The sequence below is a fragment of the Syngnathus floridae genome, chromosome 16 (assembly GCF_059516105.1).
Source record: "Syngnathus floridae isolate MCC-2025c chromosome 16, RoL_Sflo_1.0, whole genome shotgun sequence".
Lineage (NCBI taxonomy): Eukaryota > Metazoa > Chordata > Actinopteri > Syngnathiformes > Syngnathidae > Syngnathus > Syngnathus floridae.
In genome coordinates, this window is record NC_142428.1 from 5,621,370 (window position 1) to 5,638,451 (window position 17,082).

The window sequence follows — 17,082 nt, forward strand, 5'->3', positions numbered from 1 at the left end:
ACGAATTCCCTATGCAGGTATTTGTTTTCACCCATCAGTATTCATTTTGTGAGTAAATGTATCATAGGAGTGGAGCTATTGATCCAGAGCTAAATCTCATTGTTATGTTCCTATTCAGCAGAGAGAGGCAGGTGAGGGAAGAAAAGACGGTTGACCAAATGTCATGGCGACAACATGTTGCATTGCCGAAAGGTAGCTTTATCGATCAAGACAGCTATAGAAAGAAAGGAGAGTTCAGCAGGACCCCCTGACAAGTTGACATTTAAAATGAAAACAATTAATAGACATTTTAGCCGTTGTAGAAGTGTAGAAAAAAACGAGTTAACCACCGTAAAGAACATTTTAAAAAATACTCTCCGCTTTATTCTGCAGGAAATACGCACAGCAACTATAGAAACAAGGAGAAGGAATTCATAAGGAGAAGTGAACAATTGATTCGTCATTTTTATAAGTCTTGCTGTCATCTCTTCATTGAGAATGGATGATTGCAGTTTGGAAAATTTCCAATTAATTGGATACCAGCCATGCAAAGCAAGTCTACCAAACCACCTTGATGACTAAGACATGTTCCTTGTGGGACTTTCCATTCAGTATGTCTCACGGCATCGTAGGACGACAATAAAACTCCCAAGCGTGGTGATGGATGAATGAATTAGTTTTTGTAGACATCAAAGTCAGCCACTTCAGCTGCTCGAAGCCATCAAGCAAGAGCGAGATGCAGGTCAGAAGGTGTGCAGGTTTTCTGGCTGAGCTTCATATGTCTCTGCCTTGTCTGACTCTCTCAGGTAATTAGCGCCAACTTGCAAATTTTTCCCTCTGCATGGCTTAAAGCGTCTTGTGTTGAAGCAGTCCACATCAAAATGGCACGTCATAGCACATTATCTTCAACTGCATTCCCTCCAGCAAAAAGCCCGGCACCCTAGTCAGATCTGTTCTCCATCTGCTTGCCTGCATGTTTATCTGTTGATAGCACCGGAACATATCCACGCTCATTGTTTTTCCACCAAAGGGATCAGCAGAGTGGATTAAGTAGATCTTTTGATCGCTGGATTTACATTGCATTGTAACGTAGTCGATCAACAGAAGGTGGAAGTTAGAAACCAACACATTCCCATCTTACAGATCAAGGTCCCAAAAGGCGGGGAGGAATCAGGAAATTCATATTCACCTGAATTTTTTTTTATTGGCTTGCATATATATTCCAGATGAACAGATGCTAGGGCGACGTTTGACAGATTTTTGTCTATGGGATTTTTTATCCATTCATCCAAATAAACATTTGTGAGGTCAGATGTAACAGCTGTTTGACAAAAAAGAAATCTGGCCATCCCAAGTCTGTCTGATGGGGTTGAGTTTTTCCACACAAACCTCAGCCAATCATAGTTTGAAGGATTGAACAAAAAAAAGGGCATTCTGCAAATTGCTAATGATTACACAAGGTCCCCAATATAATGAAAACAATAAAAGAATTAGATGTGACTCATTACTTTTGTCTGTACGCAATCAAAACACATTTAAAGAATGACTAAGAAACAGCATCCTTCCAAAACGCTCTTACTTAAGTTACATCATAATTGCATGAAAACACTTTCCCATTTCTCCTGTGCAATACAACAATGCCTGCAAATTAGGCCAAACACAAAATGTAGGTGACCTACACTGAAGCTTTGAATGTGTTCTACTTTTTTTTTTCTTTTCCTAAACATGCCGTCTTGTGTAAAAACTGTGTAACAGGCTCCCCTTGTTGCAAAACAACTCTTAGGACATATTGTTAGACTTAAAACATGATCCGAGGGGAAGTTGTGTCAGGAAGAAGTCTTGAGGGTGGTTACTATCAGCGGTGCGGCAGAAACTTTGAGTGAAAGCCTTGCACAGCAATAAAGTGATACACGCATGAATAATGCAGGGGCATTTAGTTGAGCGCTTAGGCAGTGAGGGAATCAAGATGTCCCCGGTGCCCTAAAGGATTCCAGTCTACTGAGCCAGCGTCTCTGGTCCAGAATAGACCAACGCAGACCCAAAGGAAATCCCACAATCCTAGCAAGTCACACACAATTGCAAGACTGCACAAAATAACAACACATAAATTCACACTCATTTATAAAAGGATCAACCACGAACTCTTGACTTCCTCTTAAGTGTATTTTGAATTAATGTCTTTTTTTTTCCCCCTTGATTGAGTACATTGCATGTCTACAAGAAAAACATCACTCGCTTTCGTCATCATCAGATAAAGAAGCCGTGCGTAATTGCACAAACATCCGCTTATAGTTTTACTTTTAGTTCATTCCAGAGGGAATTTGGATTTTAAATTAAGCCGGAAGTCTCTCAAGTGGAAGTGAGTGGGCAGAACTGTGGAGGAGATTTCATTTAGTCATCTCAGCTGACCAAAGAATCAGCTAATGGTTAATTAATTACTACATAGATCCCAAGTCAAGTTGTGTGTTTCTCCTTGATATGTCGTATATGCAGCCTTTAGCTTGCGTCTAGGAAAAATAGCAAATTATTTATTTTTTAATATATATTTTTTTAGTTTAAAAGCATCCAACTAATCCCTGAGTAACGGGGGTGACCCAAGTGGTAAAATAAAAGCGCTACAAAGTAATGAGTACTTTTTGGTCTGCTTTGATCCAAACGGCATTTAAGTTATGCATCGTTACTGTTTACCAGCTTTATTTCTATATTTTTAATGAAAATGAGAGCAGCAAAGCGTCGCCTCCCCAACATATGCAACTCCTCATTTGCCGCCACGAGGGGCCTGTGAACCCAGGGGCAGGGGGCGGGGCTGCTCTTCACATCGGCATGGTAATTCGCCAATCAGCCAAGTGACATGTGCAGCGAGAGAAAAGGAGAGCGGCGCACCTCTGACAGGGACATCAGTTTTATGAAACATTTCCTCCTCTGCACCTGAAAGCGCGGCATAATCACGGGCGGGGGCGATGCACCATGAAATGGAATGGGCGCCAAGATCTGGGGGAGTGGGCACGGTGCCGTGTCCACAGAAATTAGGGTCATTCTTTACCCAGAGATGCCACGTGTCAGGAGGAAATGCCCTGCAGGTCCGGTCAGACAGTCACACGGGCGGCCTCATCACACCATTGCCCGTCAAAGATTTGACTTGGATGAGGCGTAAATAGATTGTTTGTATTCAACAAAAGGCACCAAGAAGAAGTTTTTGTCAGTAAACTAAAATAAGTAAGACATAAGAGAGCAAGGTTTTTCCAAATGAACCTCTAAGTAGAATATAATCATTTTTGGGACACATGGCTAATTTGAGGAGATGCAAAAAAAGGAGACCAGGTATAATCTCCAAGATGGATGGATGGATGGATGGATGGATGGATGGATGGATGGATGGATGGATGGATGGATGGATGGATGGATGGATGGATGGATGGATGGATGGATGGATGGATGGATGGATGGATGGATGGATGGATGGATGGATGGATGGATGGATGGATGGATGGATGGATGGATGGATGGATGGATGGATGGATGGATGGATGGATGGATGGATGGATGGATGGATGGATGGATGATGGGATTGTACGGTTTTAAAAATGGACAGACGGATGGATTATACGGATTTTATTCTATTTATGAACTGCCCAACTGTAACTTCTTTACGCCTTCTTGACTCCCTTCAAATGTGCAATATAAATACAAGTTATTACTATTTTTTATGATTAGTAGCAGCGAGCATCGAAAGGAAAGCCTTTTCGGTAAATCAAACATTACACATAGAATTCTCACCACCACCGTGAAGTGTGTTTTTATTGGCATCATCTTGCACACCCCCTCCCATAGGCTGTGTGGATAGTGAGACACATTTGAGCTTGTAGGGGAGCAAATGTGTGCCCAGTGAGATAAGGATAGAGCGCATTAATGGACTTTGCCTCTACAGAAAGTTCAATCTAGCCCAATAAATAAATAAAATAGCATGATCTGAATCCTCAAACTAGCAGCTTTCGCTATCTGCCAGATGTATCGCTGTTTCTCCAAGCAATCAAGAAGTAATTCCCTTTATCGGTCAACATGAATATTAAAGTTTTGTGCTTGAGGGATCGCTTGTATAAAGCTCTACCGTCGCCGGCACCTGTCAGGGACCGTGGAGGATGGTTGATGAGGCGCATGAGTGGCTTGCCGTTGCAATAGCACGGTTGGAGTGATACGGATGATGATGATGGCGGCTGGAGTTAAAGAGCAGGATTAGTGGACGCGATTAGAATCTTTGTCTTCAGGTCCTAGTTATCTCACATGTGTACATGTAAAAGCGAGGATGATGCTGGCGGAACCACATAATGTTGTTGACACCCACTGCAAATGAGGGCTAAACAAAACAAACGTGCAGATAGAGCTATCCTAAATGACTTTTACGCTTATAAAATTTGTATTTATCACGGCTTACGTCTTGCAGGAAATGAAGACAGAGTTTGAATCACACGGCACTATGGAAAAGAGCTGCTATGTGGATCGGTGCTGCTGATTTATTACAACTGTTCATTTTAGTATTCAAACATTTTGATAAACACATGAAAAATGACTTATAAAAGGGAGGTTTGAGCCATTGTGGGTGTGAACACAGCAGTTGTTCTCATTCGATTTCAATGTTTTTTCTACTTAATTGACATCCCGCAAATTAAATATTAATCAGAATACTGTGTTTAGACTTTTGAGCATAGAACATATTATAAAGAAATATTCCTAATTTCAATGTAGCGTAACACTTCTGATTAACAGGTGAGCACAATGAAAATTCAATGCCTTCCTTAATATGGAGAGAGGAAAACAAATGTATTTAAAATCCCTGTTGTATTATACATCGGGATATATCCACAGATTAGGACTAATGCCCATTTTTAATGGGGATATTAATATTAAGAGTATTAGCCATGATTGTACCCTCAGCTAATGGTAAACAAAAGACAGAGGCGATCAAGTCAAATGTCCTTGAGCATAAACTACAGTGTTGACTTTGTCCTGTTGCCATGTTGGATGGTGTCCACACATCATATCCAAAAGCAGATGCTACAAGAGAGATAAGTGGATTGTACAGTAGAGGCCTGTCAGGGATCCTTTACAGTCATCCGGAATCTGCGGATTGTGGGCCGCAAATAGGCTTTTCCAGCAAAGTGATTTAGATTAGAATTGGGGTTTTATTTAGTCTGTTTTATTATGGATTGTTTCACACTGACACAAACTTGGCTGAGCCTACGGGCATGTTTCTCGGATACAAAGCAAAACTGCTGGCAGCCTGGAAGGTCTTCGGTGGCTTTCCGGGGCCAGAAATTGTAACATTAGCAACCTAGTTGGATGCTCTGCTCGTGAAGAGTAGCTACAGTAAATCAGGACTGGAACGGTTCCTAGAACATCATTAAGAAGACACGGATAAGGCTGCCTTCCTGAGAATAGAAAACAGAACAATCTTCACAAGTGAAAACTAGGTTTTATATATTGGTTTTGATTGGCCCTGGCCTTTATTCTCCTAACGCCGCACGGGACTTTATAATGAGTTTTACAAAAGGAAATAAAATTGTTAATTTACACCTTTTTCTGATTGGATGGTTTGGCTGCTGTTTGCTGCACTTTATCAGAGTTTATTGCCTGCTGATTATTTTGTGGAATGACTCCCACGCAATAACACCAGTGAAGCATTAAGTCAAGATAAAAGCAATCTAAATATGAGCATGCATGATAGCTATGCTAAATGCACCCAACTAATGGTTTCATTAAGGGTTAATGTATATTCAAAACGCCTATTTACTCGAATTGTTCTTGCATATACACGACATGACTCCAAAGAAAAATGCTCAGCGGCTTTATTTGGATTCATATTTGCCCTTTTACAAAACTAAAGTGGGGGATATATGTATATTGACATTTACGTAGCTAGTAAACTATTGAGCGGAGGATTAATATTCTAACCTGATTAGAAACGTGGATTTATCTAAAACTTGGTTGATAGTTTACATTTTTTATGTTGCTTAGCAAGATTAGTCATAAATTATCAAACCATTAAATACTAATCCATGAACCTTCTTCCTATTTGTTTTTGGGCCAACTTTTTTTTTATATTACCGATGTGCTTACAATGATTTTGAATTGACCGAGGAAAAACGTAATCTTCCGTACGTAGTGCTTCTTCTACTAAATTGTTTTCTTAAATGTCTCAATAGCTGTTAGTCAGTCTCAAAGCAGTTATGCATGATGTCTTTCTCAACCTCCAAATCTCGTCACTTCCATCCCAGCTGCACTGTTGGGACAGAGTGAGTAGTGTTTGTATTTGAGCAGGGAGTGTGTGTTTGCGCCCGTGTGTGAACAGAGTGGGCAGTGTGCTGGCTCTGCTGATTAACCCCTGGGCCAGGGCCGTTCTCCTCAGTCAGACAGATCGCCTTTCGCCGGTCCCGGCCTCTGTAATGGGAGCTGCTCCAACAAGCCACTTCAAAGAGACACGGCCAGCAGGGATGTCAGGTTCACAGCCAGAGGGAGCAAGTGGAAAAGATCGAGGGGAAGAGTGTGAAGGAGAAATTGTTGCTGGACATCTGTGTGTGTGTGTCTTTTGGAGCTTGACCATGAGGAATGTGTGTTTTTGTAAGAAGGACAGCTGTATATAGACCTTCCTTGTTGTGGCAGCTTTCTCCGTGTCAAGGTGTTTTAGTTGATTCATCAGTCCACTTTGGAGACCAATAAAAGTTGAGCTGCTCTTAATTTGCCCAATTCGGAATCGCCCCAACATTCCGCCCTCGGACACGTGTGCTTGGCGATTAATGTCGCAATGGGATACACCCACACGAGCGTGTTCTCATGAAATTCCAAGAGGTGACACAGGAAAACCCCCTCGGGGACGGTCTGGTTTGCCGCGGTGGAGGAGACAGCCCGAGCCGAGGCGCTCTGTCGATCAGCCGACACTGTGCTGCCTTTTGTGACTGCGAGACAATGAGAGAGCCAAGCAACCTGAACCTAGCACAGGAAGCTCTTAAAGTGACACAAAACAAACTGCTGAGCTCTGGCATTTCCCCTTGCTGAAAGACTATCTCTACTGTCATTAAAGGTGAACTCAATCATCTAATCGCCCCCTTCCAAAGTCACTGAGCAGCCACTGCTAGAATCCACACTTCACGTTTTGCCCTCACTGTCCCAACCAAAGTCTCTCCAAGATGGATGTCTCCAATGAAATGCCAGTGGTGGGGTTAGAGGTCATAAGGGGAAAAAATAGCTGTTTGCTAGGAAATGCAAATCAGTCCATGTGATAAAAGGCAAACATTAAAAAAAAATCATTACAGTGTAAAATAATCTTAGCAACATTTTACTGCAAGAAACGAACAAAAAAAATGACGGAAAACAACCTCAGCGTCACCACTGTGACTGTGACAGAAAATAATGGAGGAAAATAATCTTAGCAACATTTTACTGCTGTAAACTAAATTGTAACTGCTCAACAGGTAATCAATCAATAATGTATTGTGAAAAATCAATAAACGACGGAAAACAACCTCAGCATCACCACAGTGACCGTGACGGAAAGAGAATGAGAATGGACATGCCCCTTTGCACATCCAAACACATTCCATTCACTGCTCCAACATTACATATCATTTTGTTACCATTCACATTTGGCTAAGGCCATTTGTAGCTCACCCATAATGTGCTGCCAGCTATACAAATAACACTGTTTGGAATTCAATTATCTTTACCTCTTTAGATCTTTTTTTTTTTTTTAACTCAGGCAAGTATAAAAGCCCTCTATTTTCTGTGCACCACCATTGAGCAAAGATGGAAAAATGGTACTCACAGCTCCTATTATTGCTTGAAAATCTGCCTGGCTGCTATACATGCTGGCTCATTACCTTACTGAAAAAGCCACCTTAACCTCCATTACGAGCTGGCCCTGTAATTAATGACTTTTTAAGCTATTGAACCAAAAGCAATTAGGTTATAAAGGAGGGCTTGTTCGGTAACAAGAATACCTTCCCTTTATTAGTCGCATCCTTGAAGAGGAGACGCTAAGCAAATGTGACAGTGCCTGGAATGAAGATGCTAATGCTTCCAGTTATTTGAACTTGTCAATCAAGCTGAGGTGGGGGCAACACAAAAACAAACGTGGAGTTCAATGCTATTTGAAGGTTGAAAGATTTTTATATTCCAGTGTTTACCGTGCAGATGAGCGCGCCACCGTTCACGGCAAAGCAGATACAGCTTATTCCATCAGCAGAGTATGCGGGCTGCAGATAAGGCTACATACAATAACACATTTGCTTTGTATTTGTTTTAGACTTTATCGCGTGTCGCGTTGGAGGTAGACACGGTCGAGACATGTGGTCTCCATTCTAATGCCTTCAGGGGTCAGCCCGACGGTCAAGCGGCACATTACTCTATGTCCACGGCGGACAGGTTAGAGCGCACAAGACTAATGCTGCAGCTCATCTAAAAGGTCATGCGTGGATATTAATGTGTAACTTTAACTCAACTAACTTGAGGCAAAGCCAGCCTCTTTTTTGCACTTTGCAAAAGAAAAACAAAAGGCGGCTAAACACACCTGCCGTATGTCATCCAAAGTTATCTGTCTGTCATCCCCAACAAACCCTGACTACCGTATTTTCCGCACTATAAGGCGCACCGGATTATAAGGCGCACCTTCAATGAATGGCCCATTTTAAAACTTTGAATAGAATAGAAGAGATCTTTAATGTCATTGTCACACATGTCCATATATAAGATATATACATTTGGACCGCGGCCCGGACTTTGGACACACCTGCTGTGGTGGCTCAATATTGGTCCATATATGAGGCGCACCTGATTATAAGGCGCACTGTCGGCTTTTGGGAAAATTGGAAGTTTTTAGGTGCGCCTTATAGTGCGGAAAATACAGTACTTCCTGAAAGGACATAATAGCGCATTGATATTTTTCTTGCAGTTTTGCCCAAGACTAATCAAAAGAGCATAATTAGTCCTTTGGAGAACATCTTTCTGTCACATTGATCGGGGCCAAATGTTTCACGGCTGCTCATTCTTCACAAACATGCTGCCTAACAAAAACTGCATCTATTTGACAGCAAATCTTTGAACAGGCCAAAAAGTTCCTGGGATTGATTTTCACCTGTTGAAAGCATCACAATGCGATATGAGTAGCATCGTGTATTTTAGTTCGTCTGGAGCAACAGTCTTTATCTGCCAGTCCTTATCTGCCATGAAAAGTCTGAGTCTCTATCTAAGTCCACTAAACCTTGTTCATCTTGCAGCTGCTGTGGAAACACCCGCTCCAACTAGTAACAACTAACACCCCGTTTATTCCATCATCACACCCTACGAAGCACGCAGAGCTGCTTTCTGAATAATTGCCTCATTAGTGTGTGGCGACACAGGTATGGCATGAATGCAAAAGTGTGTATGCAAATCCAATTGCTTGTCTGAAACACTTTATTCATGTGGTCAGAAAATACTGGATTATGCCGGGGACCTCAGCCCTGAAATGGAAATTCGGGGATAACAAATGCATTTTCAACACGTGAGCTGAGGCAGAGCAGCTTTTGGCTAAGAACAGAGGCGGCAGAGGATCATTTGGCACGTTTTTCTATCAATGTGTACCGTAATCTGTCGCCCCTGGTGTGACGACGTACGATTTTAGGAAAGTGGCAGCAATTTTGGAAAATAATACATTTTTAGGCTAACTTGAGCTGCGTGAAATGCGAATGGAAACAGCTAAGGTTTGGCTTTAGAATATGAGAGGGGAGGGGGGGTACCTCTCTCTCTCTCTCTCTCAATATGTAGGTCTATTTTTTAATCAACTTACCTGCTGAAATTACAGCCAGTGTTTGGTATTCCAAGCAATTAATCGTCTTTTCGACTGACATTTCAAAGTCATTCACTCAAGCCAATTATCCTGTTTTCTCAGTCACTCTGCCTTGATATTGAAATTTCCTATAAGTACAAAAATTAAATGAAAAGTCCTGAAAACTAATATGGATGGAAGTCCACAAATCAGAGAACTAGCAACTTTACTATGTGCTACCTTCCTCTAAAAAAACAACAACTGTAGAGGTTTATATGAATCATAAATTGTGTGTCTGCTTGATTAATATTTAATAGTTTACAAGCGATAATCGGTGACCCAATAAAAACACGCGCGGGAACAATTTCGAGAAAGCCTGCACTGGATAAAGCTCTATCAAAAGTGCCCTGAAATAACTGCTGTTATGATTTCCTGCTATATAAAAACGTATTCGGTCTCCTTCGGTTCAGTCTCTCTTCTATCAAAGGTTTCATAAACACCAGGGAAGTATCCCCCTCTTTACAAACCTACAATCCCATTTAATTGTTGAATACGAGCGTTAACACAGGTGTCAAAGTTAAGGCCCGGGGGCCAGATACGGCCCACCACATCATTTTAGGTGGCTTAGGAAGACAAATTTTGTATCGAATTCATGTCAATTCCAAAATTTCTACTTGTTTCCACTTTTAAAAAATAGAGATTTTGTTAACTATTTTTATTATCATTCATTTTTATTTGGGTTGACAATTTTAATGGCCCTTTGAAGCAAATTATGACTATGATGCGGCCCGCGACAAAAATACGTTTGACACCCGATAGTACATTTGCTGCTTCTACAAAAAACAGATTCCTTTTTAACCTGATTCATCGACAATATGTTTGCCAGATTTCTTTTCAAAATTGACTTAACCATAGCCTTTTTATTCATCGTAATCACATTAGTCTACTTTTGATACGCTGTGTAATTATAGTTGCAATTTATCTTTAAAGGCAAATAAACACATATATAATTAAATCGCATGTTATCTCCAGCCAGAATGTTTTGACTAGACATTGGCCTCGGTTCAACTAGCATTGATTTAATCGTGACCAGCTTTGTTTCTCAGTCGACGGGGTTACAAGGTCACTAACTGCCTCCTCGTGTGTGTGTGTGTGCCACTCGGCCGCACTGAGACAACAGTTGTTCTATATCTACATGGTAAACGAAAAAAAAAATTAGGAAGAACAAATCTTGCATCAACAGTGAAATCCCATCAGATGTTTAGTTATCCAAATTATGCATATATAGTTACACAAAGTAGACCATTTTCATGATCCTGACTTCTCTAATTTAAATACCCTTTGAAGAGGTTTTACACTATTGAAAATCTACCATTGTAAACGATACCCCCCGCTTGTACTTCTGCATGGAAAGCAGATGCTGTAATTGAGTGGAGAGCTGATTTCTCGCATGGTCAAATTAGTCAAGGGATGACCGTGTGGTGAACTGCAGGAGCTTTAATATTCTGTGTTTACGTCACCGCTGGAGCCTTTGTTTTGTTCATTCACTATGCTAATATAGGCATCGTATTGCACAGCGAGTGCTGACACGCCATATAAGAGCCTACGCTGGAGATGTGCTTCTCCCAATAAACACACTTCAGGTGTCAAAATAACAGGAAAGTATGCTCCGGTAATGCCCGTGTGAAATGGCCTCGTTCAAAGCTTTTGGAGATACTCCACCTGGCTAAGATGACTATTTTTATGAGGGTTATTATATGATAAATTGCATTTCCAGCAGAGCAGAAACTGGGTCACGTTGCCGTGGTTTAAAAAGTGTCCTCCCTGATTAAATATTTTACTCTGTCAAAAATGCATTGAGATGACTAGACAGACTGGTTGATATCCCTAAAGTTGCCCCCTGCTGGGCAACACAAAGAATACAGACAGCCTCAGTGTGTTTCTCTATCCCAAAAGGTCTAGGAGATTGTTTTTGGACAAAGCTCAAGGTTGTCCATGTGCTCGTTGAATCTATTGGTTTCAACCTTCCATGTCTCCCTCCTGTGATGCAACTAAAGTTCATCCTGTTTTCACTGGCATGATGAGTGGGATTTGAATATAGAACACATCAGGAAAATAAATCTCATGCTAGATTTATTTATCCAGGCTGTTTCCAGATAATATTGTTGTGCCTGTACAAACATTCAAAACAACCTATATTTCAAAAGACGGAAACAAATAAATGGTGATTTCTTGCTACTGCTTCTTAGTGTAAAGTTTATTTACACCATTAAGTGTTGTGACTTTTTCGCCTTTTTGAAAATAATCCGATACTTCTTAATGGTTTGGGGGAAATAGAGAGTGAAACTTAATTGAAATGGACTTTTCCACCTCTAAATTTTAATGAACTGCTGGCTTGAATGGCTCTTATTAAGCAAAATTGTCCATTAGCATTTTAAATGGCCGGCTATCTTCATTATAATCAGCTTGAGATGCATTTCTGTGCTGGGGAATCTATTGATTGCTTGGCAATGTCAAAGTCTGCATGGAGACACAGAGACAGAGTGCATGTGTGAGAACTCTGGCTGGAGCTGATACAGAATTGCGAGCAAGCTGTTGGGGGAGAAAAAAAAGCGGGAAATATCCATTGTGTTCACTCTCAAATAATTACAGTAATGTGAAAATAATTACTGCGGAGGCAGTGCAGTTTTATCACGGGACAAAAAGTAATTCGATTTTTGCTTCCTGTGAAAATAATCACTCACCACGATTACGTGGAGTGACGGTGACACAGTTCTAATTGCGATCCTAAATCCGAGACCGTGGTCATGAAGAATAGCACAGCTGTGTGTTTGAGGATTCAGCACAAAATCACCTGTATGCTTATTAACTTCATTCCCGGGTGCAATTATTCAGCAGTGATGGAGGAGCTGCGATGAAAACATAAATAAATATTAAAAAAATATAAATATTCTGTCAACAGTTTGACTCTATAATAGATATCAAATGTTTATTTTTTCCAGATATTAAAATAAAACAAAGGTGGTGATTCAAAGTTATTAGAGCCCCAAAGTAGGATCACAATAATTCTATTTTAATTTACGTTTTATTGCCAGTGAGATGGCGAGCTGAGTCAGACTGTCCCAGTTGAAGAGGGGAGGGTTGAACAGTGTATGGGAACACTTCCAGATGGTGTAGGGAGGTGGGGGGCTACCCTGCTTTAAACAGGATGCCCTCCACCCTCCTCTACCTCATCTTCGACGTTTTCCGCCCTACTCTCAATGTCCGAGTCTTTGCCCTCCTCGTGTCCTTCTCTTATCTCTCACTCCCCATCTAATTGTCACCTCTCACCCCATCCGCCTCACATTGGCTCTCCCCCGTCTTTCACCACGTCTTTTTGCTTATCCAAACAGTAGTGTGCTGCCCCACCATTAGGCCTGAGCTGCCCCCACCTTTCCCCCCTCAGCCCTCTCGCTGTCCTACGGGGGGCGACAGAGCCCTGCCCTCCTATTACACCGAAGGGGGGGCAAAGGGTTGGAATACAGCCCTGAGGGCCGGCAGCTGTCAATTAGTGATAACTGCAGTGAAAGAGACAGACACACACACGCACTTATGTGTGTGTGCCCTCGCTTTCCTCTCTCCCCACTTGCTCCCCGGCTAATCAGGGGGACATCACCTAGCAACGGTCCAGAGGAAGTCCTCAGTGGGGATGCCTGGTAAGAGGTGCGCAGAGAAATGGCGGAGCGGTGGAGAGTGGGATGGGGAGTGCAATGATGAGAGGTAGTAGGGGGGTAGATGGAAAGAGGATAATGGAACCTCTTCAGAGAGGACATTTTGATGTGAGACAGCCACTGTCCACATGATGATACAGTGCAATATATAATCGATGAAACTTTTGATTTTGAAGGTCAGACAATTGTGCAAAAATATGCCTCAAGTCACACAAAGACTTCACAGCGGGGGACTTCACTCAGTCAGCTTGGAAATAGAGGGAAAAGAGAGGCGGCAGCCTTTTCACACTTTAATGTATTCACTTCATCAGCGACCGTCACTCAAACGCTTGTAAATACATTAATATGAGGAGAAGAGAACAGAAGTGCCGTATTGCACAGGCTCCAAGCGCCACTGCCTCCTGTCTGACAGTGGGGCCAACACATAGAGCCATGAACAGGTGATAAATCCTTGTCAGGTTTTATTAAAAACCCAGCCAGGCCAAATAGAACAGCTCATATTGAGTTGTAATACCCAAGGAGACACTGTATGAGACAGAAGGTGAGGCCTTCCTCTTTGGTATGCTGGCCAGCGGAGCTTCTACTGCTTCTACTTTGGTGCCATTAAAGTGGAGCCGCATGAGGGAAAGGTAAACTGCACAAATACACACACACACAAACACACTTCAAGACCTTGCTGTTCTAGTAGAGCACAGGGCTTTTCTAAAATCCTTCCATTCGGAAAACCATCAGTCCAGCACTATTTGTGCAGGGTGTTGTGTTGTTGGGAGTTGGTCAAAAGCCTCCTCACAGCTATAGAAGTTGAATCCTACAAAAACTACAACATTTTAAATATTGTTGAGTCACCAATAAAGAGTGAAAAGTTGAACACACAAATAATTTACAATTAAGTATTTAAAAGTCAAAGTTTGCTTGTTAATTCTGACTTGGTCAGTTTCTCCAAAGCAATTTATAGCCTGAAAAATTCCCATTCCATCTGAAAAATACTCTTTTCAAAAATGTCCTCTGGAAAAAAAAAAGACTGTTATTCGTCATATGACGAACTGACAAACGAACCATAAGATATGTTCACGTGTGTATTTTCTCTCGCGGTCAACCTCCCAGATTCATTTCTGCTGACTAGCCAACAATAGAAATCATCACTTTGCTCATTATTTATTTACCTGGTTGAGAAGCACTTTTAAGACAATTAATCAAGTCAGTGAAAGATTTATAAGCAGCTTGACCGGAGTGCTCAGACGGCAAATGGGGCACGTTGTCAAATACAGGAGTGGGGGGGGTGAACCTTGCAAAGCAATTACTCTGTCATGTCATGATGACCCAAATAACCCAAACAAGGAGTGTTGACAAAATGAAGCTTAAACTATGTGCATGGTTGCCTGAAGCTTTATACCGCAATGGCTCAGCGGAGAAACACTTTTCCTTAATGTGCGCACTGATGGCTCATAAAAAGTGCCACACTTGCACGCGCAATAATGAACAACGCCATGCTGTTGACAGTAGGTGTGGCTTCACAGCCGAGTGCACGCGCCACATGCAAAATGCTTGTGCCAGCTCAGCAAATTTCTGCAGGGCTGTCCTGAAACAGGATAGCCGCCATCTTTACCTCCTTCCCTCTTTTTCCTCCTTCTCAGGTCTTCACCCTTGATGACGGAGCTTTTGGGTGGTCCGTCTGACCGCATTGACCCTTCTGCTCAGACAGCCTGACGTAAATTTGCTAATGCTTCGCATCTTGGGCCTTCTGTGACGGGATTTTTTACTATGCACCTTTTTCTAATCTGGGACATACAAACAATAACTCAAAATTGAGATGTGTCAACACCGTGGATGAGTTAGGAGCAGAATTGGACTGTGTTACATTTTAAATAGGTCAAACACAAAGCAGACATATCAATTTTTACAACTCCATCGATGGGAAATTTACCCAAACTTGATTTCAGTGAGTTTCCTTAAGTCATCTAAAACTCAACTGATGCTATTTTTCCATTATCCAGCACTCAAAGGTGTTTAGCCAAGTAAGGTTCTAAAATAATATCCCATACTCCCATGGTAAAATCCAGAGCAACACAGAGGTTGGTACCCAGTCTTATTATTGCTACAATATATCTCCTGCAGCTGGAAGATGTTAGGAAGACTTGGCATTGATACTTTCAGTTGCCAAAAGAGTTTCTCTTCTCCTAAGACTAACACAAAGAAAACGAGACCATAGGTTTTGATTCGCCGTAATTCAGTCATCCGTGTACTGTAAATACACGGACGGGGGAAAAAAAAGGGATGAAGGATGATGTTTGGACTAGCAAATTAAAAAGGAGTCCTACAGGGTGCTTCCTAATGCAGAAACCTTTTTAGGGCTCCTCTCTCCTATACTTCTCTCTCTCTCTTACTCTTACTCTCTCTCTCTCTCTAAACAATGCAATCAGTTCATCTTGCATTCTTGTCGTTGCTGACCCTACATAGCCAAAATAGATCACGCAAAAAAAAAAAAAGTATTTTACAACCAGGGTTCATGGAAGGAAGAAAGGAAATGGGTGGGTGTGGCCTCCAGAGAAAGTGAGGGACAGGAACCTTTGCACCAGTCAGGGTTGGAGAATAACATGCTAAGAGCATCTGTCTGTAAAAACAAGCACACCAGCCACTCTGAGTGTGCACCCGCTGTGGCGAGGTTAGCAAGGCGGCGTTTTCTCGTGCCCTGTTTACACATCAACCAAACAGCAATCTGAGAGCATCTTCAAAGACGAGCCCTAACTCTACCTAATCGCCGGTGCTTGGGTTTTGATCTTGGGGAGGGGAGAGAAAAAATAATTACATGTTTCAACATGCCCTTTTACAACATTACATTCATACATATATGCTAATGGGGAGGTTGTCTGCGAGATGTGGAGATGCTGAATGCTACTTGAGGAAACCTGCTGAGACATTTTGTTCGACCAAGTCTGAAAGCTTCTGGCAACCTGCCTCGGTAGAACACAGAGATGGGGTTTAGAAAACAACGTGGGGGCTGACATTATATAGCCCCCGGTGCACTTTTGTGCAAGGGGGGGGACACACCACCTGACTTAGTGACCGACCACTCTGCATTTCAAAGTGTCTCCACTTATTTGCACCACTGTCCGCTTTTATTTTCTTTTAAGACCGTCTCTCTATGATCTGAGGATCTGTAGATTTGATTTTGCACACATTTAATTTCCCTTTCATCTTTTATCAGGATGGAAGACGCGCTTACATATCAATTCATCTGGTGCGCTGGATGAGATGTCCTTAGTTTGACCTGATGGATCTGAGCACAGAGAAGAGAGCAGGACATCACGAGAAATGTGGCTTCGCTAGCATGCCGAGGGAGCAACAATCCCACCTGGAGATCGTGAATATATATAATAAATTGTTCCATACAAAGAGTACTAAAAATGTAAATAATTGCTTGGAATTTATCCTCATAGCATGGTGAGCTAGTAGTTACCATACCTTTTACATGTTATAGCACACAATTCAAGAATCAAGATACAATATAATGTACAAATGTATTCAGGAGTTCAAATCATTCATGGCGATTGTTCCATTCCATTGAAATTGTAGTTAAATGGATCATTGACTTGCTTC

The 17,082-nt window shown here is 41.8% G+C and overlaps 1 long non-coding RNA gene across 3 annotated transcripts in view; it reads right to left on the bottom strand.

Moving 5' to 3' along the window:
* LOC148385285 (uncharacterized) overlaps window positions 1-17,082 on the bottom strand; it is a 194,214-nt gene that overhangs the window by 30,950 nt on the left and 146,182 nt on the right. The window contains exon 4 of one of the 3 annotated variants that reach the window (XR_015853075.1): window positions 5,200-5,366. The exons of the other annotated variants lie outside the window; for them this stretch is intronic. This is a non-coding gene — a long non-coding RNA (uncharacterized LOC148385285). Of the gene's footprint in view, window positions 1-5,199; window positions 5,367-17,082 lie in introns of those variants that run through there. 3 annotated transcript variants of the gene reach the window in all.